General features: G+C 37.2%; 1 protein-coding gene and 1 pseudogene across 1 annotated transcript in view; both read right to left on the reverse strand.

Moving 5' to 3' along the window:
• The window catches only part of GNAI3 (G protein subunit alpha i3), a 68902-nt gene that overhangs the window by 31694 nt on the left and 9964 nt on the right, over positions 1 to 27244 (reverse strand). The gene's annotated exons all lie outside the window — the stretch shown is intronic.
• LOC143649899 (GTP-binding nuclear protein Ran-like) lies at positions 1720 to 26992 on the reverse strand (annotated as a pseudogene).

The raw sequence follows: 27244 nt of genomic DNA on the forward strand, positions 1-27244 counted from the left end.
TTTTCATTAAATACTTCTAGAAAGTATAAAAATGTAATGAGGGAGGGGGGTATATATTTCTAAAAAGCCCTAACAATCATGTCTGTTACACACCAGTGTATGGTTTGTTCTTTCACCAATTACAAGGATATGATCCTATCATTTTACAAACTTTATAAACCATAAAGCAGAAAGCCAGTTAGTCACTTGAACATTCATAAATCACCTCGGGAAGATGAGGATTTGAGATTAAAAAAAAAAAAAGCACCGCATGTAACCAAGTAGATCTCCTCAAAATGTTATCACTTGAGAATATAAATAATATAATGCAGTGCTGTTCAAGAACACGTATTATCTTTGGGCAAGTGGTCAATGAAGGGGGAGAAATGGGAGTTTATTCCTCATTTTACTGGAATAATAGAAGAATGCTTAAGGGAGCAGTCATTTGTGAGCAAGGGAATTAGCTTCCAGCAGCTTCAAAGCTCTAATTTTGGCCTCTGTAAGCTTCCTTTTACTTCTTTGAAAGCAGGACAATAAAAACATTTTAGCACAAATACTCAACTATGGTATTTAGTTAGGGCATGACTAGAAACTATTTTTGCAAAGGTACATTTCTTATTAGCTCTGCCTCAAAATTTCTTTGTGATATATTTTAAGAGATTAAATTTGAAGTATCATGATCAAAATATAGCAAAGATTTTAATCAGAGCTAATTTTATTTACAAGAGAACAGAAATGCCACAAACAACAGTAATTAATAAATAACCCAAAGCCCTCATTTTAACCCATTCACATAATTCTTCATATAGTGCACATGTCCTCCAAAGTTAACTGTAATGTTAAATTCATCCACCAAAACCTTTATTATATCCCCCTAAATTTTACATTTAAAATTAGAAGCGTTTCTCAACCTAGGGCCCTCAAAACCTAATGGCAGCATAGAACATTTCTCTACATCTATATTAAATCAAATGCAAATTAATACCACACTTAAAAAAATCACCAATAGCAATATAATATAATGAGTTGCCAGATGAAAAGGGATGCTTACAATTTAAATTTCCTTTAACATATGTACCACATCATGTTAACCCAAATACAAAGTGTAGGTTTCACAGATTTACTCTACTCATCCCTTTGTTACAGCAGTGAATGAGTAGTGGAAAGGCAAAAGGGCAAGTAATAAACAGGAGGAGAATGCAAAGTCTCTAAATTATTTTCCCCCTATGACATCAATTCATATACGTAAGTGAGATATATAAAATATATAATAAAAAATGGCTTAAAATACAATTACTTAGGAGACTTCCGGGAAGATGGCCAAATAGGGTAGCTCGAGATTACCCCCGCTCCATGGAAAACTTAGAGAAGGGACTGGATGGTGACCGAGGTGACAATTTGGGAGTGTAGCTGACCTGGGAGAGCCTTCTGCACCACATGGGGCAGCCATGGTTGCAGAGGCTGAGAAACTCAGAGGCATGGAACCCATGGGAGAGCACAGACGGGAACCCAGGACTAAGGAAGTAAGCCAGACCACTTTCCTTGGGCGCACTACTCTCACCTGTGCAGCCCCGTGACTGGAGACTCACCCCACACCCCACACACCCAAACCTCATCACCTGCTCCCATTCCCCGCACTCCAAGCGACCCCAACCCCACCAGCCCCCAGTGCACATACCTGCCCAGCACCTCCACCCCAAGTGCAGCCCAACCCACCTTTCCTGCACCCCTCCTAAGCACTACCTCCCCTTCCTGTTCCCTGCAGGCTGTTGCCAGTGCATAAAGACAGTAATTAATAAATAATCCAAAGACTTCATTTTAACCCATTCACAATAATTCTTCACATACAGTGCACATGTCCTCCAAAGTTAATTGTAATGTTCTAACCTACTAACCTCCATACCTAGGCTACCCCTGCCCCCCTGCCCATAGTGTAGCACAGCCTCATCCCACCCTCCCTGAGCTCTGCACATCAGTTCACGGCACTCCCAGGCCCACACATGCACACAGGCCCCAAACATGTCACTCAGTTCTGGGAGCCACACTTCACAGTAGTCCTAGAACTGTGCACGCGATGGCCCTCAGCCTCACTTCCCAGCTCTGAGAGAGTGCCGACCTGCACAGCCAGGTCACATCTGCCCCCAATCCACAAAGCATAACGCTGACCTGCTGCCACAGCTCTATGCATGCGCACAAAGGAACCTGTGCCTCAGACCAGCGCACACCAGGATTACACCCCCCAGACCAGTGTACCTGCACAGCTACATCCTCCCTGGTTGCTGGGAACCCACGTTAACAAGCACTGGCATAACATCCCTAACCTGTGCCTAAACCTGCCCTGAAACAAATAACTGCACTGAGTGCCCCACCCCAAGCCCTGCTCCCTACTGTTCAACCATACCACAGACACAAGGCCTTAGACTACTGAAAGAAATCAACTCCCAAAGTAAATCAATCAAGATATCTACATGCAGACCACAGTGGCTCAGCAGGCAGAGTTCTTGCCTGCCACGCTGGAGACCCAGGTTCGATTTCCAGTCCCTGCTCATGTTAAAAAAAAAAAAGATATTTACATGCCATGAACAGAAGAGAAGATGACTAAGCACATCACAATGCAGACAGATAAAGCATTGCCTAATGACCAAACTAAAACACCAAAGGAGACACAGATGTTGGAACAACTAATCAAAGATGTTCATACAACTCTACTTAATAAAATAAGTGGGATAGCAAATGACATAAAGGAGATCAAAAGACAGCAGAAGAGAATAAAGAGAAATTTGAAAGAATAAATAGAAAAACAGCAGATATCACAGAGATTAAAGACTCTGTTGACCAAATAAAAAGCATACTAGAGGCACACAACACCAGATTTGAAGAGACAGAAGAATAAATGATATAGAGGACAGGATAATTGACTTCAAAAACACAAAAACAACAAATGGCAAAAAAGATGGAAAAAACTGAATGGGAACTCCAGGAAATGATAGACAAAACAAAGCGTACAAATATAAGAATCATTGGTGTCCGAGAAGAGAGGAGTAAAGGGCTAGGAAGAGTAGTTGAGGATATAATGGGGGAAAACTTCCCAACCCTCATAAATGACATAAATATACAAGTTAAAGAAGCCCAACGAACTCCAAACAGAATTAAATCCATACAGGCCTTCCCCAAGGACATACTAATCAGTCTGTCAAATGTTGAAGAGAAGCAGAAAATCCTGAAAGCGGCAAGAGAAAAACAATCTACTACATACAAGTGAAACCAAATAAGACTGAGTTAGGACTACTCAACTAGCACCCTGGAGACGAGAAGGCAGTAATATGCTATATTCAAGATCCTGAAAGAGAAAGACTTCCAGCCAAGAATTCTGTACCCAGCAAAATTGTCCTTCCAAATTAAGGGAGAGATTAAAGTTTTCATAGACAAAGAAGTCCTGAAAGAATCTGTCAACAAAGGCTGGCCCTACAAGAAATACAAAAGGAGTCCTGACAGCTGAAGAAAAAAAAAGACAGGAGAGGGAGGTCTAGAGGAATGCACAGAATTGAACGGTACCACTGAAGGCAATTTAAAGAATTCAAAGAGAAAGAGGGAAAAGAATATATAGATTTGACAAACAAACAAAAAAAGATAAGATGGTGGAGTCAAGAAACGTCCTTTCAGTGATGGCTCTGAATGTTAATGGATTAAATTTACCAATTAAAAGATACAGATTGACAAAATGGATTAAGAAACATAATCCAGCTATATGCTGCTTACCAGAGACTCATCTTAAGACACAAGGATACAAATAGATTGAAAGTGAAAGGATGGAAAAAGATTTTCCAAGCAAGTTATAACCAAAAGAAAGCAGGAATAGCTATACTAATATTGGACAAAATAGACTTCAAATATAAAGACATCATAAAAGATAAGGAAGGACACTAAATACTAATTAAAGGGTCAATTCACCAAGAAGATACAACAATCATAAATGTTTCTGCTCCCAATCAAGGAGCTCCAAAGTACATGAAACAGACACTGGCAAAACGGAAGGGAACGACAGATGTTTCAACAATAACAGTAGGAGACTTCAATACACCACTCTCCTCTATAGATAGAACAACCAGACAGAAGATCAACAAGGAAATAGAGAAGTTAAATAACTTGATAAATGAATTAGACCTAACAGACATATATAGGTTATTGCACCCCAAAGCACAAGGATATACATTCTTCTCTAGTGCTCATGGAATATTCTCCAGGATAGATCATATGCTGGGGCACAAAACAGGTCTTTATAAATTTAAAAACACTGAAATTACTCAAAGCACTTTCTCTGATCACAATGTGATAAAACTGGGTCTCAATAATCACCAAAGAATGAGAACATTCATAAATATATGGAGATTAAATAACATACTCTTAAACAATCAGTGGGTCAAAAAAGAAATTGCTAGAGAAATCAGTACCTATCTGGAGATAAACAAAAATGAGAATACAACTTATCAGAATTTATGGAATGTGGCAAGGGCTGTGCTGAGAGGGAAATTTATTGCCCTAAATGCCGATATCAAAAAACAATAGCAAAAATCGAGGACTTAACAGCACACCTGGAGGAAACCTGAAAAAGAACAGCAAACTAACCCCAGAGCAAATAGAAGAAAAATAACAAAGATTAAAGTAGAAACAAATTAATGGGAGAACAAAAGAACAATAGAAAGAATCAATGAAACCAAAAGTTGGTTCTTTGAAAAAATCCATAAAATTGATGGGCCACTAGCAAGACTGACAATGAAAAAAAGACAGAGGATGCAAATAAACAAAATCAGAAATGACAATGGGTGTGTTACCACAGACCCTGAAGAAATAAAAGAAATCATAAGAGGAAACTATGAACAACTATATGCCAACAAACTTGAAACTTATTTGAAATGGACAATTTCCAGGAGACACACAAACAAGCTACACTGGCTCAAGAGGAGGTGGAGGATCTCAGCAGGCCAATCACAGGTAGGGAGATTCAGTCATCAAAAATCTTCCCACAAAGAGGGGCCAGATGGAACATACATCAATCCTGCTCAAACTCTTCCAAAGAAATGAGGAAAAAGGAACTCAAATCATTTTATGAAGCTAATATTTTAATGCCAGGGCCAGGTAGGGATGCTATATGAGGGGAAGTTGCAGGCCAATCTCCCTGGTGAACACAAATGTAAAAATTTTCAACTGAATATTAGCAAGTTGAATTCAGCAGCACACTAGGGGAGTTGTATACCATGACCAAGTGGGATTTATACCATGAATGGTATGGTTCAACACGGAAAAATCAACTGATATAATATAGCACATTAACAAATCTAAAGGGAAGGATCACATGATCATTGCATTTGATGCTGACAAAGTTCGGCATCCTTTTCTGATGAGAACACTCCAAAGGATAGGAATCAGGGGTAACTGCCTCAATATGATAAAGGGAATATGTGAAAAGCCGATAGCCAGCATCATACTCAATGGAGAGAGACTGGGGGCTTTTCCCCTAGGATAGGGTGCAGGACATGGATGACCACTGTCACCACTATTATTCAACATTGTGCTGGAGGTTTTGCTCAAAGGGGTTGCAGAGCAAGCAGGCAGGACAAAGAAATAAAGGGCATCCAAATTGGAAGGAAAGAAGTAGGGCTCTCATTATTTGCAGATGATATGATACTATACTTGGAGAATCCTGAGAAATCTACAGCAAGGTTACTTTAGCTAATGAATAAATTCAGCAGGGTGACAGGATTTATAAATTTAATTTATAATTTTTATAATTTTGCACATTAATTTATGTGCAAAAATCAGTAACATTTCTACACACAAAGAATGACCTAGCTGAGGAGTCAGTTAAGGAAAAAAATCCATTCAAAATAGCAACTAAAAGAATTAGGTACTTGGGAATGAACTTAACTAGGGATGTAGGCAACTTGTACACAGAAGACTGCATAACATTGCTAGGAGAAATCAAGGGAAATCTAGACGGGTGGAGGGACATTCTCTGCTCATGGATGGGAGAGCTAAATGTAGTTGAGATGTCAGTTCCCCCCAAATTGACCTATGGATCTGGCGCACTACCAATCAAAATTCCAACAACCTACTTTGAAGATCTGGAAAGGCTAACTACCAAATTCATCTGGAAGGGAAAGAGAGCTCAAGCAGCTAAGGGCCTCCTAAGAATGAGGAACGAGGCGTGAGGATTAACACTCCCTCTCTTTAAAACCTATTATAAAGCCAGAGTGGTCAGGGCAGCATAGTACTGGCATGAAGATGGAGGCACTGGCCAATGGAACCAAATTGAGAGTACAGAAATAGACAACCAAATCTGTGGTCGATTGATTTTTGACAAGGACCCTAAAATCCTCTGAACTGGGACAGAATAGTCTTTTCAATGGTTGGGCATGGAAGAACTGGATGTCAATAGCCAGAGGAATGGGTGGGGACCCCTGTTTTACACCTACCCGGAATTGACTCAGGGTGGATCAAACACCTAAATATGGGAACTGGCACCGTAGGGCTTCTGGAAGAAAATGCAGGCAAACATCTTCAAGACCTGGTAATAGGAGGTAGCTAACCGGACTTTATGCCCAAAGCACAAGCAAAAAAAGAGGGAGTAGATGGATGGGAACTCCTCAAAATCGAATGCTTCTGCACGTCAATAGATTTTGTCAGGGGGGTAAAGAAGCAGCTAACGCAATGCGAGAAAATATCTGGAAATCACATATCAGACAAAGGTTTGATTTCCTGTATATACAAAGAAATCATACACCTCAGCAACAAAAGAACAGGCAGCCCAATTATAGAATGGGCTAGGGATATGAGTAGGCATTCTTCTGCAGAGCAAATGCAGATGGCGTAGGAGCACATGAAGAGATGCTCATTTTCATCGGCTATGGGGGAAGTACAGATTGGGACTGCAATGAAATACCACCTCACACCTGTAGGAGTGGCTGCTATTGAACAAAGAGGAGACTGTGGATGTTGGGGAGGATGTGGAGAAACTGGGACGCTTGTGCACTGCTGGTGGGAATGTATAGTGGTGCAGTCACTATGGAAGACTGTTTGGCAGTTCCTTGGGAAACTGGATGTCGAGTTGTCCTATGACCCAGCAATAACATTACTTGGTACATACCCAGAAGAGCTGAAAGAAACAACACAGGCGGACATTTGCACGTTGATGTTCACTGCAGCATTATTCACAATCACCAAAAGACAGGAGCAAACCAGGTGCCCATCAACAGAGGAGTGGATCAACAAAATGTGGTGTATGTATATGATGGGATATTATGCAGCAGTAAGATAAAATGACGTCCTGAAGCACATGACAAAGATGGTTAAGCCTTGAGGACATAATGCTGAGTGAAATTAGCCAGACACAAAAGGACAGATATTGTTTGATTCCAGTTTTATGACTAGCATAAAGGGATAATCAGAGGCTTATAATACAGAATATAGGGGACTTACAGATACATACAAGCTAGAGATGGGTGAATGGTTAGCTAATGAGGTTGAACTCCAATGTAAGGAATAGATAGGAGCGAAGGTGGTTCTCTAGTGAGTCTGTTAGTATTACCATATGGAAGATGAACAAGATTGAAAGGGGTTGTATAGACCTACATGTTCCACTGATTAACACTAGAAATATTAATTAGTTCTCGCAAGAATTACTTCAAAGACATGATTCTTGTATAAAGAGTGTTTAAATCCAGGGTACAGAGGGAAAGCTGCTATTGCATGCTATGAGCTATGGTCAAAAGAAAATCCTCAGCACGACTACAGCAACATTAGAGGTAAATAATGGAGTGAGGGAAACGAGTTAAGAGGAGGTTTAGAATTTCCATTGGGCAAGGGTGTCTTTACTGGTCTTCTTTCTCTTGGGACAATGAAATTATCTAAAATTGAGAATGCTGATGGACTGTGGACTTTGGGCCCTCTAAATGATGCCCGATGAATGCAGGTGGTTGAAGGATGATGTACTAACGGAGTAGGATGGTAAACGATGGTGCATACTTATGAATGAAGATTAGGCTGTGTTCTAATTTGCTAACTGCCGGAATGCAATATACCAGAAACAAAATGGCTTTGAAAAGGGGGAATTTAACCAGTTGCTAGTTTACAGTTCCAAGGCTGAGAAAATGTCCCAATTAAAACAAGTCCATAGAAATGTCTAATCTAAGGCATCCAGGGAAAGATACCTTGGCTCAAGAAGAACGATGAAGTTCAGGGTTTCTCTCTCAAGTGGAAAGGCACACGGCGAACACAGTCAGAGTTTCTCTCTCATCTGGAAGGGCACATGGCGAACACGGTGTCATCCGCTAGCTTCTTCTCCTGGCTTCCTGTTTCATGAAGCTCCCCGGGAGACATTTTCCTTCTTCATCTCTAAAGGTCACTGGTTGTCGTTCTGCTCTGCTCTCTCCGAATCTCTTTCATTCTCCAAAATGTTTCCTCTTTTATAGGACTCCAGAAACTTATCAAGACCCACCCAAATGGGTGGAGACACGTCATCACCTAATCCAGCTTAATAACCACTCTTGATTAAATCATATCTCCAGGGAGATGATCTGATTACAGTTTCAAACATACAAAGTATTGAATAGGGATTATTCTGCCTTTATGACATGGGATTTAGATTAAACCTGGCTTTTCTAGGGGACATACATCCTTCCAAACCAGCACAGGCTACAACAAAAATGAGCACAGTCATGAGGCATGCAATGATGTGAAGGAACATGTGGGACATTTGGTCAGATAAAATAAATCAGAAACAAAAAAAACAACAATGGTATGGTCACTTTTAGAAAATGCGCATAAGAAAACAGAACCTTAGATTGTAAGCCTTAGAGCAGACACATTAAGTCTGGAGTGGTGATTATTATTTCTGAATTTTGAGAGGCTATTTGGGGTTAAAGTTATTCAGAATATAGGGGTAAGGAAGACCATGTCTATACTTTTGAACCACACATACTCTTTGAGACCAATGGAAGAAACGTTTATTTGGTCTGGAACTGAAATTTTCTGTAGTGCATAATCTAATTCAACCTATCTGTATAGCTCACTTGAACAACTGAAACACAGGGAGCCCAGAATAAGAAGGAGTTCCTTTTCGATTATTGTAATGCCTGAATACATCCTAGAGTATATTAAGTAGATAATCAAAAAGTACTGGCAAAGTCCCCTGAGGGATGGGAGAAAGAATATGGAAGTATTAAACCTTACCATCAGGGAATCCCCTGATACTGTGTCAAACTTTAGGAACACCCAAATCAATAGGTCATGCCTCAATCAGGAGGCTTACTCTTGTGAAGCTTACAAAGCTAGCTTGTGAAGCTAGTGAAGAAGCTTAGACTACCTATGGGCATGCCTAAGAGTTACTTCTAGAGGACCTCTTTTGTTGCTCAGATGTGGCCTCAGTCTCTCTAAGCCCAACTCTGCAAGTGAAATCATTGCCCTTCCCCCTACGTGGGACATGACATCCAGGGGTGAAAGTCTCCTTGGCGACGTGGGAGATGACTCCCAGGGATGAATCCAGACCTGGTACCATGGGATCAACAATTCCATCCTAACCAAAAAGGGGAAAAGAAGTGTAATTAATGGTGCAGTAGTTGCAGAGAGAGTTTGGATAGAGTCGAGAGGCTACTCTAGAGGTTGCTCTTATGCAAGACCTTGCTACCTATCATAACCTGCCAACCCCCAATCAGGACCCATTCCAGCCAATCCTAAAGAACACCTAGGGCAATATATAAGATTCCACAAGGGTTCCAGGCACTAGAGTAACTTTCCAGAAACCTACAACCTCCAGATGGGTCTCTGGTCCAGATAAGTCCTGAAACGTAGCCCAACCTATCCAGAATATCAGATAGTTCCATCTCCCTACCCCATATTAGTGACAGACCCTTTCAATATGAAAAATTTAGAGTGGCCATAGCCCAAATACCCCTAAAGAGGGATGGAAAGATCAAAGGTAATGGTAGAATTATACAGAGAAGACAGGATTTAACAAATGAATATGAATGCTGAATCATTAAATTGATATCTCTTATTTTAAGTCTCCCGTGTTTTAGAGCAGCTAGAAGTAAAAACCTAAAATTGTGAAATTGTAACCCATGTCAAATTCTGAAATATGTTCAACAACTGATTGTGGTGCTGTGCTTTGAAATCTATAGCTTTTTTGTATATATGTTATTTTTCACAAAAATAGAAGGAAAAAAAGTGGACTATGATGTTTAAAAAAAAAATTTAATCCCTCTAGACTCCTATAATTCTGGACAGCTAGAAGGAAAAATATGGTAGCCCATAACAGACTCTGGGATCTGTCCTGTAACAACTTGCTGAAGAGTACTTTGAAAACTATTGCCTTTTTATTTCTTCGCTTTGTATATATGTTATACTATAAAAAAGTAAAAAAAAAAAAAAAAAGAAATACAATTACTTAAAAATACAAATAAACAAATCTTCAAATCCCTATTTCTTTCCAGCTTTATCTCCTACACTTTTCCTCCTATACCACCCTTCATTCCAGTCAAATGAAGAGGGGCAAGAGGGGCAAACTATCCCCTCTTGTCTAGATATGCTTCTGTACAATCTGCCTTAAGTGTTCATATTTGTCCTTCAAGGACCATCACAAATGTCACCTCCTCTGTAAGGACTTCCTTGATGTCCTCTCTCTTTCTCCTCCTACTTCCAAAATCGGCTCCTCATTCTGAAATCATATCCACATATACTATCATTGTTGACTTGTTTATCTACCCAATTTGAACTGCTTAAGAGGTATTTTTTTCACCATTTTATTTATTCATTCAGCCATTCATGCAGTTTGGAAGTTACGTCTATTTCTCAACTGTCTTCAGGCTAGAAAAATATCTGTGCTGCCTTAAACAATCAAATTACATAATCATAAATGAGCTTCCACTTGACAATGCAACTGTGAAAACCAAAAAACTCAATAAAAAGTAGCCTCAGCTAAATGCAATATGATATTGTGGACTGGATCATCAAACAAAAAAATAAACTAATGAAACAACTTTTGAAGTCCAAATAAAGGATAGGCTAAGCCTCCTTAAAATTAGGCCTAAGAGTCACCCGCAAGAGAACCTCTTTTGTTGCTCAGATGTGGCCTCTCTCTCTCAGCCAACACAACAAGCAAACTCACTGCCCTCCCTCTCTCTACGTGGGACATGACTCCCAAGGGTGTGGATCTTCCTGGCAACATGGGACAGAAATCCTAGAATGAGCTGGGACTCAGCACCAAGGGATTGAGAAAACCTTCTCGACCGAAAGCAGGAAGAGAGAAATGAGACAAAACAAAGTGTCAATGGCTGAGAGATTACAGAGTCGAGAAGTTATCCTGGAGGTTATTCTTATGCATTAAATAGATATCACCTTTTTAAGTTAAGGTGTAATGGAAAGGGTAGAGGGAACTGCCTGAAAATGTAGAGCTGTGTTTCAGTAGCCATGTTTCTTGAAGTTGATTGTATAATGATATAGCTTTTGCAATTTGACTGTGTGATTGTGAAAACCTTGTGTCTGATGCTTCTTTATCTATCTCATGGATAGATGAGTAAAACATATGGGTTAAAAATAAATAAATAATAGGGGGAACAAATGTTAAAATAAATTTAGTAGATTGAAATACTAGTGATCAATGAAAGGGAGGGGTAAGGGGTACGGTATGTATGAATTTTTCTATTTTCTTTTTATTTCTTTTCCTGAATTGATGCAAATGTTCTAAGAAATGATCATGACGATGAATACACAACTGTGATGATATTGTGAATTAATGATTATATATGTAGAATGGAATGATTATAAGGTAAGAATGTGTTGGTATGTTTAATAAATAGAATAAATAAATAAATAAAGATATTTGTACTTTATTTTCCTGAAATCAGGAAAATGTTGGTCATTGCTATAGCAATGTTGATATTCATAACCTTCTACTTGATATTTTGAAAACATTCACAGTTTTGACAGCTGATCAGATGGTATTTATGTTAGTGTTTAATATTTGGAATTTAAGAAATTCTGATATCTGAATTTGTAGATTTTTTCCTTGTTGCCTTAATTTTAAATTGATTTATGAAATTTACTATGCAAACAGGTACTACAATGACAATTTCGATACTTTATTTAAATATGCCTATGGATAAGCTAAGATATCCCTTTTTTGGTGGTTCTAAATGTATTTTTGTTTTCTTAAATAAAAATATATTTTTTTAAATCTAAAAAAAAGGAATAATGCACCAATATTAATCTCTTTGTTTCTACAAGTGCACCATAGTTATGTAAGATGTTAACATTATGGGAAAATAGTTGAAGAGTACACAGGAACGCTCTACTGTCTCTGCAACTTTTCTGTAAATTTGAAATTATCCCAAAATAAAAAGCTTAGTAAAAAAATTTTAAGTACTCCAGAAAAGGTTGAAAGAACTACCAATGTTGATAGAGGGCATGAATACAAACTTTAATTACAACCATGATAGCAAAAAATGAAAAATAAGATACATATTTCTATTATTACAAAGAGAAGGAACTTATTTTTAATAGCCTGCAATGAATGAAAACGTGAGGATTTATTAATGCTACAAAAAACAATTACACCTCTAAACTGAAGCTGCTCAATTTCTATTTTCAAAAACACATTACATAAAGTGAAACAGCTTACACAGAAAGCTTAACATTGCACTATTTTATCACATTCATCAGAACTAAGTCATCAATGTAAATCATGGTGGTAATTATATAATGTCATTGAACTTCCATTTGGACGTTAATGGGTTCCCAAGTTCTAGGTCTAAAGACTGGATAGATCTCCCTGAAACTTGTTTCTAAGACTACTAGACAATTATTAAGGTACAATTCAAATAAATTTTATCTTTTCTGGTGTTCTTCTTTAGTTGAAGTCAGACATTAATTTCTATCACAACTTAACGGCTAATACAGGAAAATAGGTTATTTCATTTATATAGAGCACTGTATCAAAACTAGAACAATTAAACAATGATCCTAATACAGTGTTATTCAGTCCAAGCAGCTTGGATTACAGTAATGATACCACTGATTACTAAGCAAGTAAGAGGATAGCCTGGATAGACAAAAGGCTTTAAAGATAACTCTAACTTGCCAAACACTGAGAAAGGATTATATCAAAATGAAAGCAAAATTGTGAGGAAAATAAAACTCTTAGAACAATTTCTTTTCTTTATATTCTCTTTTAAATATTTACATTTTTCCTGCTTTATGAATGTCTTTTTTTTTTTTAACAGTTTTATTCACATACCACACAATCTATCCAAAGTGTACAACCAATGGCTCTAGGTAAAGCCAGAGTTATGCATTCACCACTATTCTCATTGCTCTCAAAAACAAAAAACAAAAAACCTACACTCCACATACCACCCCTCATTACTGATGCTTAGCTTTAGTATAGTACCTTTGTTACAAATGATGAAGAAATATTACAATGCTACTGTTAACTATAGTCCTTAGTTTGCATTAATTGCATATTTTCCCATACCACCCTATTATTAACACCTTGTAATAGTGACATACTTTTGTTCTAGTCATGTAAGAACATTCTTATATTTGCACAATTAACCAATCATTGTCCACAACAGTTTTCACTGTTAGACAATCCCATGTTTTACCCTCTAGCTTTCCTTCTAATGATATACATGAACTGAGATTCCCCTTTCAACCATATTCACACTCAGCACTGTTAATTACACTTAAAGTATTGTGCTACCATCACTTTGATCCATTTCCAAACATTTACAATTAACCATATTAAAAATTCTGTACATCTTAAGCATCATTCTCTACCTTCTTTCTATCTTCTAGCAACCTATACTTGACAGTTTAACTCCCACAATTTGCTCATAATTAATTCATATTAAGACCATACAATGATTTGTCCTTTTGTGTCTGGCTTATTTCACTCAACATGTCTTAAAGGTTCATCCACTCTATCACATGCATCAAGGCTTAAGTCCTTCTTACAGCTGCATAATATTACATTACATATATACACAACCACAGCTTGTTTAGCCAGTCATCAGCTGACGGACTCTTGGGCTGCTTCCATTTTTTGGCAATCATGAAAAATGCCACTATGAACATCAGTGTGTGAATGATGTTCTCACCCCTGCTTTCAGTTCTTCTAAGCATATACCTAGTTAACGGGACTGCTAGATCATAAGCTATACTTAGCTTCCTGAGAAACGGCCAAACTGCCTTCAAAGCGCCTGCACCATTCTACATTCTCACCAGCAGTGAATAAGTGTTCCTATTTCACCACATCCTCTCCAGCATTTGTAGTTTTCTGTTTGTTTTAACGTTCTTAGCAACTTTTTCACAGTAAGTAGCTCCATGTTTGTTTGTTTGTTTTTTAATGGCCACTTAGTAGGTGTGAAATTACTCATTGCGGTTTTGATTTGTATTTCCCCAATAGTTAGTGATATTGAACATCTTTTCGCGTGTCTTTTAGCCATTTGTATTTCTTTTGGAAAAGTATCTATTCAAGTCTTTTGTCCATTTTCTACTTGGGTTGTCTTTTTATTGTTGAATTGTAAGATTTCTTCATATATTCTGGATATTAAACCCTTATTGGATATGTGGTTTCCAAATGTTTTCTCCCACTGAGTAGGCTGCCTTTTCACGTTCTTGACAACGTCCTTTGAAGCACAAAAGTATTCTATTTTGAGGCAATCCCATTTATCTATTACTTCTTTCACTGCTTGTGCTTTGAGTGTAAGGCCTAAGAAACCATATGCTACCACAAGACCTTGAAGATGCTTCCCTACATTTTCTTCTAGGAATTTTATCATAGTAGCTCTAATGATTAGGCCTTTGATCCATTTTGAGTTAATTTTTGTATAAGGTGTGAGATATGGAGATATGGGTCCTCTTTCATTCTTTTGGATATGAATATCCAGTTCTCCCAGCATCATTCGTTGAAGAAACTTTTCTGTCCTAGTTGAGCAGACTTGCCGCCTTGTCAAAATTCAATTGCCCAATTCAACTTCCCCAAGTTGAATTCTTGATATTCTCACAATCTTGGGGTTTGTTCATATGAAACTTAACCCCGCAAAGGATAGGTCAAGCCTACTTAAAATTAGGCCTAAGAGTCACCTCCCAGGAGAACCTCTTTTGTTGTTCAGATGTGGCCTCTCTCTCCAGCCAACACAACAAACAAACTCACTGCCCTCCCCGTCTATGTGGGACATGACTCCCAGGGGTGTGGACCTTCCTGGTGGCATGGGACAGAAATCCTAGAATGAGCTGAGACTCAACATCAAGGGATTGAGAAAGCCTTCTTGGCCAAAGAGGGGAAGAGTGAAATGAGACAAAATAAAGTATCAATGGCTGAGAGATTCCAAACAGAGTTGAGAAGTTACCCTGGAGGTTATTCTTATGCATTAAATAAATGCCACTTTGTTAGTCGAGATGTAATAGAGTCTATTTAATAGATACTATAAGGTATCTTTTATCTACCTTATAGACAGATGAGTAAAACATATGGATTAAAAATAAATAAATAATAAGGAAAAAACGTTAAAATAAATTTAGTAGATTGAAATGCTAGTGATCAATGAAAGGGAGGGGTAAGGGGTATGGTATGTATGAATTTTCTCCTGTTTTCTTTTTATTTCTTTTTCTGAATTAATGCAATTGTTCTAAGAAATGATAATGATGATAAATATACAACTATGTGATAAAAAAAAGAATGTTAAAAAAAAATCAATTTCTCATAGTTGTGAAGGTCTATTTCTGAAGTCTCAATTAGATTCCTTTAGTCAATATATCTATTTTTATGACAGAACCATGCTATTTTATCATTTGTGATGTGACTGTAGCAATCTTATGCTTGAAATTCAAAAAGGAAACAACTGTGTTCCAAAACAGCTAAAGATGCAGGTCCAAAAAAAGGTGTTTTTTTTTAAACTGTCACATTCACTCCAAAGCCATTCATCTCCTTCAGCATCCCAAAGATTAAATCACATGTTCTGCTTGGCTATATAATAAAGTGGCAAACATGCTGCACCACTGACATCACAAAAAGATAGCTGCCTATAAATCTAGACTTCTGACATTGGGCTCCAGCTTCATTTTCTCACAGGTCATCATCCTCATCCGGCAGAGCAGTCGTCGGAGCAACCTCTAAGTCATGCTCACACTGTGCTGCCAAAGCTGGGTCCATGACAACCTCTGGTGGGGCAAGAGCAGGCATGGCAACTAACTCCAAGTTAGGGTCACCAATCAGTTTTCTAGCAAGCCAAAGGAAGGGCTTTTCAAAGTTGTAGTTACTTTTGGCAGAAATGTCAGAGTGCTGAAGATTCTTCTTTCGGTGGAAGACAATAGATTTTGCCTTAACTTTCCTGTCCTTAATATCCACTTTGTTGCTACACAACATGATGGGAATGTTTTCACACACTGGTGCCAGATCTCTATGCCACTCAGGCATATTCTTGGAAGTAACTCTTGATGTTATATCAAACATTATAATGCCACACTGGGCTTGGATGTAATAGCCATCTCTCAGTCCACTGAATTTCTCCTGACCAGCGATATCCCATACATTGAATTTAATAGGTCCTCTGTTGGTATGGAACACAAGGGGATGGACCTCAACGCCCAAGGTGGCTATATATTAGTCAAATGATGTTTTACGAATGCAGGTTTTCCAGTACCACCATCACCAACCAATATAAGTTTAAACTGAACTCAATGTTCTGCTTGGACTGCCATCACGATGGTTCTTCCAGAAGCATCTTGGCCCTGTATGACTGAGTGCACCATACTGTTCTGACCACTGTAGCTTCAAATGCTTTAAAGTCAGGAAGTAAGTGTGAGTACTTCAACTTCTTTTTCTTTCTCAAGATGTTTTGGCCATTCAGGGCCCCTTGCCCTTCCTAATAAAGTTGATGACTGATTGTTCCATTTCTGCAAGGTAGGCTGTTGGAATTATGATTGGTATTGCATTGAATCTGTAGATCAATCTGGGTAGAACTGACATCTTAACTATATATAGTCTTCCAATCCACGAACACAGAATGTCCTTCCATTTATTTAGGTCTTCCTTGATTTCTCTTAGCAATGTTTTGTAGCTTCCTGTGTATAGGTCCTTTATGTCCTCGTTAAATTTATTCTTACATATTTGTTTCATTTAGTTGCTATCATAAATGGAATTTTTTTGACTTCCTCCTCAGATTGTTCCTTACTAACATACAGAAGTACTACTTATTTTTGCATGTTGATATTGTATCCTGCCACTTTGCTGAACTCATTTATTAGCTCTACTAGCTTTGTTATGGTTTTCGGGGGTCTTTCTAAATACAGGACCACATCATCTGCAGTTTTACTTCTTCCTTTCCAATTTGGGAGCATTTTATTTCTTTTTCTTGCCTGTTGTTTGAGCTAGAACTTCCAGCACAATGTTAAATAACAATGGTGTCAGTAAACATCCTTGTCTTATTCTAGATCTTAGAGGGAAAGCTTCTAGTCTTTCACCTTTGAGTATGACATTATAGTGGGTTTTTCATATATGCCCTTTTATCACGTTGAGAAAATTTTCTTCTATTTCTATCTTTTGAAGTGTTTCTACCGACAAAGGATGCTGGATTTTGTCAAATGTCTTTTCTACAACAATCAAGGTGAGCATATGGTCTAACCCCTTTCATTTGTTAATGTGGCATATTACATTAATTGATTTTTCTTGTATTAAACCATCCTTGCATATCTGGGATAAAATCTATTTGACCACAGTATATAATTATTTTAATGTGCTGTTGGATTTGATTTGCTAATACTTTGTTGAGGATTCTTCCATCTATTATCCATTAGAAAAATTGATCTGTAATTTTTTTTTCTGGTATCTTTGGTTTTGGTAGCAGAGAAATCTTGTCTTCATAGAATGTAGTTAGGTAGTTTTTGCTTCTTTTCAATTTTCTGGAAGAGTTTGAACATGACTGGTATTATTTCTTCTTGGAATCTATGACAGAACTCACCTGTGAAGCCATCTGGTCCTGGACTTTTATTTGTTGGGAAGGTTTTGATGATCATTTCAATCTCTTTACTTGTGATTGGTTTGTTAAGGTCTTCTATTTCTTCCAGAGTCAGTCTTGGTTGCTTATGTGTTTCTAGGAAGTTGCCCATTTCATCCAAGTTGTCTACTTTATCGGTAGACATAGTATCCTCTTGTGATCCTTTTTATTGTTGTGGGGTCAGTAGTAATGTCTCCCCACTCCCGCATTTCTGATTTTATTTATTTGCATCTTCTCTCTTTTTTTCTTTGTCAGTATAGCTAAAGTTTTGTCAATTTTATTGATTTTCTCCAAGAATAAACTTCTGCTTTCACTGATTCTACTGTTCCTTTTCTTTTCTTTTGTTTTTTGGTCCTCAATTTCACGTCTTTCTAATCGCTATTACTTCTTTCCTTCTGTTTGCCATGGGGTTCATTTGTTGTTCTTTTTCTAGTTCCTCCAGGTGAGCAGTTAGGTTTTTGATTTTAGCTCTTCCTTTCTGTTCTAGTTTGCTAGCTGCCAGAATGTAATATATCAGAAATGGAATGGCTTTTAAAAAGGAGAATTTAATAAGTTGCTAGTTCACAGTTCTAAGGCCGAGAAAATGTCCAATTAAACAAGTCTATAGAAATGTCCAATCTAAGACATCCAGGGAAAGATACCTTGGTTCAAGAAGAACGATGAAGTTCAGGGTTTCTCTCTCAAGTGGAAAGGCACACAGCGAACACAGTCAGAGTTCTCTCTCATCTGGAAAGGCACATGGTGAACACTGTCAGGGTTCCTCTCTCATCTGGAAGTGCACACGGCAAACAGGGCGTCATCTGCTAGCTTCTTCTCCTGGCTTCCTGTTTCATGAAGCTTCCCGGAAGGCGTTTTCCTTCTTCATCTTCAAAGGTAACTGGCTCGTGGACTCTCTGCTTCATGGTGCTGTAGCATTCTCTGCTCTCTCTGAATCTCTCATTCTTCAGAATGTTTCCTCTTTTATAGGACTCCAGTAAACTAATCAAGACCCACCCAAATGGGTGGAGACATGTCGTCACCTAATCCAATTTAACAACCACTCTTGACTAAATCACATCATCCAGGGAGATGATCTGATTACAGTTTCAAACATACAGTATTGAATAGGGATTATTCTATCTTTATGAAATGGGAATTTGATTAAAACATGGCTTTTCTAGGGGGCATACATCCTTTTAAACCAGCACACTTTCTTTAATATAGGTGCTTAGGGGAATAAATTTCCCTCTCAAGACTGCCTTCACTGTATCCCATAAATTTTTGTTTGTTTGTTTGTTTGTTTTAAGTGCCACTGGCTGGATTTTTTTTTTTTAATGGGTGGGCACCAGGAATTAAACCCAGGTCTCTGGCCCCATCTGGCCCTGTAAGTTTTTTTGCTTGTTTGTTTTTGCATGGGCAGGCTCCAGAAATTGAATCTGGGTCTCCGGCTTGGCAGGCAAGAATTCTTGCCAGTGAGCCACCATCACACCACCCCTTTTTTTTTTTCCTGGCCCCATAACTTTTGATTATGTTGTGTTCTTGTTTTTATTTGTCCTTAGATATTTACTGATTTTTCTTGTGATTTCTTTTTTGATCACCAATTGTTTAAAAGTATGACGTTTAACCTCCATAAATTTGTTAATTTTCCACTCCTCCTCCTATTATTGATTTCCAGCTTCATTCCATTATGATCAGAGAAAGTGCTTGTATAATTTCAATCTTTTTCCATTTGTTGAGAGCTGTTTTGTGAACCTATATGTGGCCTATCCTGGAGAATGATCTATGAGCAGTTGTGAAGATGTATATCCTGCTGTTGACAGATGCAACATTCTGCAAATGTCTGTGAGATCTAGTTCTACCCCACATGGCAACTGTTTAAAAAGCTGAAAGAGATCAGACTTCAACTAGAGATATGAATGAATCTGATCTGGTTAGGACTCCTGGTTAGACTAAATGGTAAAGGATTATATCAAGTGGGTTTTAAACTTCAACTTCTATGTGAGACCAAAGGAAGAGATGTTTATTTGGTGAATAATTTGTATTTTCTATAGCAGACTATTTAATTCAACTTGTATGGTCAGCTCATTCAAACACCATAATTACATGGAACCTTGAATAGGGAGTGAGATCTTGTTGGTTTGTAGAGGTTAATGTGATGCCCCAATACATCTCAGAGTAATCTGGGCAGAAAATAAAAAAGTATTTGCAAAGTCCCCTGAGGGACTGGGGAAAAATGTGAAAATATTAAATTTCCCCACTTGGGGAATTCCTGAAATTCTTGCAAGCATTACAGACTACCAATTCAACAGGCTAAGCCCTCAATCTTGGGGCTTGCCCTTATGAAACTCACTTCTGCAAAGAAGCTAACTCTACTTATGATTATAGCTAAGAGTTCACCCAGAGAACCTCTTTTATTGCTCAGATGTGGCCTCTCTCTCTAAGCCAATTCTCCAGATAAACTCACTGCCCGCCCCTGCCCCCCACACATGGGACATGATTCCCAGGGGTGTAAATCTCCCTGATAACATGGGACATGACTCCCAGAGATGAGCCTGGACCTGGCATCATGGGATTAAGAAAGCTATCTTGACCGAAAGGGGGAAGAGAAGTGAAACAAAATAAAGTTTCAGTGGCTGAAAGATTTCAAATAGAACTAAGAGGTCATTTTGGTGGTTATTGATTTGCATCATATACATATCCCTTTTTTAGCTTTTAGAATATTAGAATAGCTAGAAAGAAATACCTGACACTGTTGAACTGTAATCCTGTAGCCTTGATTCCTGACAATGATTGTATAACTATATAGCTTTTACAGTGTGACCACGTGATTGTGAAACCTTATGACTGACACTCTCTTTATCCAGGATATGGACAGATGAGTAAGAAAATAATGACAAAATAAATAAATAAATAATAGGGGAGGATGTTCTGGGTGTACTTTTTTATTCTTATTCCTTTTTTTTTCTGGAGTAACGAAAATGTGCAAAAATTGATTGTGGTGATGAATGTACAACTATATGATACTATGAAGCATTCAGTATACACTATGGATGATTATATGGTATATGAGTATATACTATATCAATAAAATTGCATTAGAAAAAAGAAAGATACACTGAATGGGAAGATCAATTTTTTTTAATTAATTTATTTTTTATTTATGATACATAACCACATACAAACACAAACATTCTTATATGATCATTACGTTCTTGTTATATAATCAATAATTCACACTATCATCACACAGTTGTATATTCACCATCATGATCATTTCTTAGAACATCTGCATCAATTCAGAAAAAGCAATAAAAAGAAAATAGGAAAAAATTCATATATATCATACCCCTTACCCCTCCCCTTCACTGATCACCAGCATTTCAATCTACTAAATTTATTTTAACATTTGTTGCCCCTACTATTTATTTATTTTTAATCCATGTGTTTTACTTGTCCATCAATAAGTAGACAAAAGGAGCATCAGACACAAGGCTCTCACAACCACGGTGTCACAGTGCGACAGCCATATCATCATACAATTATCTTCAAGAAACATGACCACCGGTGCATAGTTTCACATTTTCAGGCAGTTTCCTCCAGCCTCTTCATTACACCTTAACTAAACAGGTGATATCTATTTAATGCGCTAAGAATAACCTCCAGGATAACCTCTCGACTTTGTTTGGAATCTCTCAGTCACTGACACTTTATTTTGTCTCATTTTGTTCTTCCCCCTTTTGCTCGAGAACATTTTCTCAATCCCTTGATGCTGAGTCCCAATTCATTCTAGGATTTCTGTCCTGCGCTGCCAGGAAGGTCCACAACCCTGGGAGCCAGGTCCCACATAGAGAGGGGGAGAGCAGTGAGTTTGCTGCTGTGTCAGCTGAGAGAGAGGCCACATCTGAGCAACGAAAGAGGTTTTCTTGGGGGTGACTCTTAGGCCGAATTTTAAGTAGGCTTAGCCTATCCTTTATGGGATTAAGTTTCATATGAACAAACCCCAAGACTGGAGGCTTGGCCTATTGCTTTGGCTGTCCCCACTGCCTGTGAGAATATCAAGAATTCTCCACTTCGGGAATCTGAATTTTCCCCCTTTCTCACCATTCCCCCTAGGGGACTCTGCAAATACTTCCCTATTAACTGTTCAAATCGCTCTAGGATTTATCTGGGCATCACTGTGGACAAACCTACAAAATATCATGCCCTGCACAAGGTTCCAAGTTCTATGGTGTTTGATTAAGCTGTCCACATAAGTTATATTAGGAGATGCACTAGTCAAAATATAAATTTTGTACCAAATAAAATTTTGTGCTTGTCTCACATATACATTAAAATTTTTAAATATTAATTACCATCTATTTTCAACATCCTGCATTACTGACATTCCTTTGTTCTTCCTCATGCAGAAACATTTCCAAATTTGCACATTTAGTCACTATCATTATACACTCTAAGCATTTCTAAATTATAACATCTCAGTCTTTACTGTCTATCTTTCCTTCTGATTTCATTTGTGCCCCCAGGCCTTCTCCCTCTGTCATTCTCATATTCAGCTTCATTCAGTGTTCTAACATTATTGTATTACAGTTAGGTAGTATTGTGCTATCCATTTCTGAATTTTTACAATCAGCCCTGCTGCACAATCTGTATTTCTTCAGCTCCAATTATGCAATATCTACCCTATTTCTATCTCCTTATGGTCTCTGTTACCAACTGAAATTCTCCAAGTTCATTTGCTAATGTCAGTTCATATCAGTGAGACCATACAGTATTTGTCCTTTCGTTTCTGGCTAATCTCACTCAGCATAATGTCTTTAAGGTCCATCCATGTGTTTACATACTTCATGACTTTATTCTTTCTTACAGCTGCATAATATTCCATCGTGTGTATATATATATATATATATATATATACACATACCACAGCTTGCTTAGCCACTCATCTGTTGATGGACATTTTGGCTGTTTCCATCTCATGGCAACTGTAAATAATGCTGCTATAAACACTGGTGTGCAAACGTCTATTTGTGTTCTTGCCCTCATGTCCTCTGAGTAGATATCTAGCAATGGTATTGATGGGCAGGTCAATTTGGGGAATATTGCCATCTTAATTATACCAGGACTTCTTGTCCAGGAACTATGAATGTCTTTCCATTTAATCAGGTCTTATCATATTTCCTTCAACAATGTTTTGCAATTTTCAAAGTACAAATTTTGCACTTCTTTTATTAAATGTTTACCCAGGTATTTGATTGTTTTCAATATTTTATAAATAGAATTGTATACTTACTTTCCTTTTAAAATGCTAGTGCAGAGAAATACAATTGGATTTGGAATATTAATCTTCATTTTTAAAAGGAATGGCAATACTACAGGGTGTTGAAAATAGATGGTAATTAATATTTTAAAACTTTAACTTATGTATGAGACTAAAGCAAAAATGTTTATTTGGCACAAAAAAAAAAAAAAAAAAAAAGAATATACATGAATGGCCAAAAAGCACATGAAAAGATGCTCAATGTCATTAGCCATTAGGGAAATGCAAATAAAAACGACAATGAGATACTATTTCACTAGAATGGCTACTGGAAAATAGAAAACAAGTGTTGGAGAGGATGTGGACAGGAAGACTTATTCATTGCTGGTGGAAATGTAAAATGGTGCAGCCACTGTGGAAAACAGTTTGGCTATTACTTGGAAAGCTAGGCACAGAATTACCATATGACCCAGTAATCCCACTTCTAGGTATATATCCAAAAGAATTATAAGCAAGGACTCCAATAGTTATCTGTACAACAATGTTCACAGCAGCAGCATTATTCACAATTGCCCAAAGATGGAAGCAACCCAGGTGTCCATCAACCTGTGAATGAACAAATAAAATGTGGTATACATACACATACACACTCACAATGAAATATTATTTAGCTGTAAAAAGGAATGAAGTTCTATACGACATTGGTACAAAGAGTTAGTAATAGGGTGGTACATGGGGGAAAATACCTACTGCAAGCTATGGACTATAGATAACAGTAATACCTTAAAATCCTTTCATCAACAGTAACTGGAGTATCACACCAATATTAGGGGTTTTGGGTTTGCTTTTTTTATGTGTCTATCTGATAATTTTCTTTTCAGAATAATGAAAATGGTTGAAAAGTGCATGTAATGATGATGGCACAATTAAGTGATGATACTGTGAGGGAATGATTGTATAATTTGGGTGAATATATGATAAATCTATCACAACAAAATATATCACAATAAAATCTGCACACACACACACAAAAAGGAATGACGTTCAGTTATTTACAACAACATGGGTGAACTTTGAAGACATCAGATTGAGTGAAATAAGCCAGATACAAAAGGACAAGTACTGCATAGTCTCACCAATATGAAATAATTTTAAGTAAACTTAGAGTCAGAATGTAGAATACAGGTTATCAGTGGGGGGATTGGGGACAAGGAATGAGACAATAATGCTTATATTGCACAGTTTCTGCTTGACTTGATCTTACAGTTTTGGTAATGAATGGTGATGATGGTAGCACAACATTGTGAACATAATTAATAATACTGAATTATATATGTGAATGTGGTTAAGAGGGGAATTTTAGGTTGCATATATATTACTAGAATAAAAATTTAAAAATAAAAAACAGGACTGTACAACACAGAAAACCCTATTGTAAATAATGGACGATAGCTAATAATACAAATATAAAAATGTTTTCTCAAGAATTGTAACAAATGTACCAGACTAATGCAAAAACAAACAAAAAACTTCTCAAACAGCTTCATTAAACTAATTTCAATCTAACTCAAGAACAAGAGAAATAACAACACAAGAACAGACCTTTGTATTGCGTGTTAAAATACTCCACCTTTTTGCTAGCATTCTCTTCACAGACAAACTTGAGAGCTAATCTAAACCCCTTACTGGCACAGAGAAAGGAAAATAAAGCTCAGAGATTTGGACTAAAACTAATCTCCCAATTTTCAATCTCTTTGCTTGTTGCCCCATATTACATGGTATCTCCTATTTCTGAATTGGGTTACCAGTTCAAACAGATTTATTTTACTAGTACTTGTCCAGTGTATTGTTAGCTAGAAAACAAATTTTAAAACAAACGTCAGTAATCCGAACAAATTTAGTGTCCACTGCTCTCAGTTCTTATTATGAGGCTCACAATATGTTAATTTTTGGTCTTTAATGTTAATATTAAAAAATTAATTCCTAAATTAAAATCAAAGTAATTAAATTCTGAGTTGAATGTACTCATAATGGAATTTGAAATCCTTCCACCCTACCTCAGGTATACCTCCAATCCATACAAAATGACAACTTAATATTGAGAATTAGGAGGCGTGGTCGCATGAAATAATGAGAAACTAAAGCAGTAATATGTTTAGTTCCTCATATTCTTTCTCATACCATATGTTCAACATACTTAATAAGTGTCTGCTAGGTGGTAGAGATTGTCATCTATCTATTAATTATTAACTCTCTGCCACGTCTTCTTTTTAGAGAATTTGACCCACTGCAATACTTATAAATAAAGCTCATGATACCCCTTTGACCTTGCCAAACCCCGCCACCACTGTTTGGCCCAATCCTATACGATTCTCCAAGAACCTGGAATGGGGATCCTGGGAGCCTGAGTCAGAGGCATGGAGCTTTTGAACTAGCAGGCCAGGGAGCGCGTAAGCCAGAGATAGTATCAGAGTATGCCAAAGCTACACGGCAAACTGAAGACTGGAAGAGAGGCAGGCTGGGGCAAAGAAGTCATAAATGAGCAGAAAAAGCTGATCTGACCTACCAGCAAAGCTGATTAAGTGGCCATTCTGTTGTAGGAGGAATAAGGGTTGAGGAGGGATATCATAATTGATGCAATCTGGTTACATTTCATTTCTCATCTATCCTTGAATGCCTAAGTCTATGAATTTGTCTAACTGTGTCCTTTTAATAAACTTCTCCTTTCCTTGAACTGGTTTGAGTGGGTTTCTATTCCTTAGCAGACAAAAAAACTTAGTATAGGTTCTGCAACAGATATAAAGATGATAAATACCTAGTTCCCCTGTTCTCAAAGAACACAGAGTTGGGAGCAGCTAAGTATACAAATAACCAAATAATAAAGAGCCTATAAGGGGATAAAATAGGCACAAAGTTTACAGTGAGATTTCAAAAAGAAATGCCCAAATTATATCCAAATTAAGAATTCAAAAAAGGTTTCATGAAAAGAAAAAGGTTTTATGGAGGGAAAGGAACTAAATAATAATCTAAGGAGATGGTAGCTTGGGATATTTTAAAAATGTATTTACTAAGAAAAATAAAATACTGGAATCTTTTATCAGTCCACAATTTTTTATTTTATTTTGATTTTTTATTTTACTGGTTCATGAAATCCAAATCTGGTAAGGACTTGATCACAGGGTTTGGTAACTGACTGATTATTAAGTAATGAGAGCAAGAGAGAAGTTAAAAAAAAAAAAAGTGTTTCATTCTAGATGATTCTGAGAACAGAACAACAGAGGGATTGGTGGAAGAGAAATGGAAAGGGAGGTAAACTCTATATTAGACACATTGACAGGGTAAGTGGCATCAAGTAGTAGCCATTAATACACTTGAGGGGAAGAACGAAAGAGAGTCACCTCAAGTACAAAAACAGATTTCTCAAAAATTCTAAGTAAAAAACCATCCTCTAACAGACAAAATAAAAGACTCTTCACTATGTCTAGATTTTTCCTATTATCTACCTTTGCATTGTGAATATTCCATTCCTGCCTAGCTACTGGTTTTCCTGCATCTGATTCTTTTTTTTTTTTAATTTTTTTATTAATCAAAAAAAAGAAAAGAAATTAACACAACATTTAGAAATCATTCCATTCTACACATGCACTCAGTAATTCTTAGTATCATCACACAGATGTATGATCATCATTTCTTAGTACATTTGCATCGATTTAGGAAAAGAACTAGCAAAACAGCAGAAAAAAATATAGAATGTTAATATAGAGAAGAGAATTAAAATAATAATACTAATAAAATATATATATATATATAAAAAAAGGAAAAAGAAAAAACAAAAACAAAAGATACAAACAAACAAACAAACAAAAAACTATATTTCAGGTGCAGCTTCATTCAGTGTTCCAACATAGTTACATTACACTTAGGTATTATTGTGCTGTCCATTTTTGAGTTTTTGTATCTAGTCCTGTTGCACAGTCTG

Source organism: Tamandua tetradactyla, chromosome 11 (assembly GCF_023851605.1).
Source record: "Tamandua tetradactyla isolate mTamTet1 chromosome 11, mTamTet1.pri, whole genome shotgun sequence".
In the NCBI taxonomy this organism is placed as follows: Eukaryota; Metazoa; Chordata; class Mammalia; order Pilosa; family Myrmecophagidae; genus Tamandua; species Tamandua tetradactyla.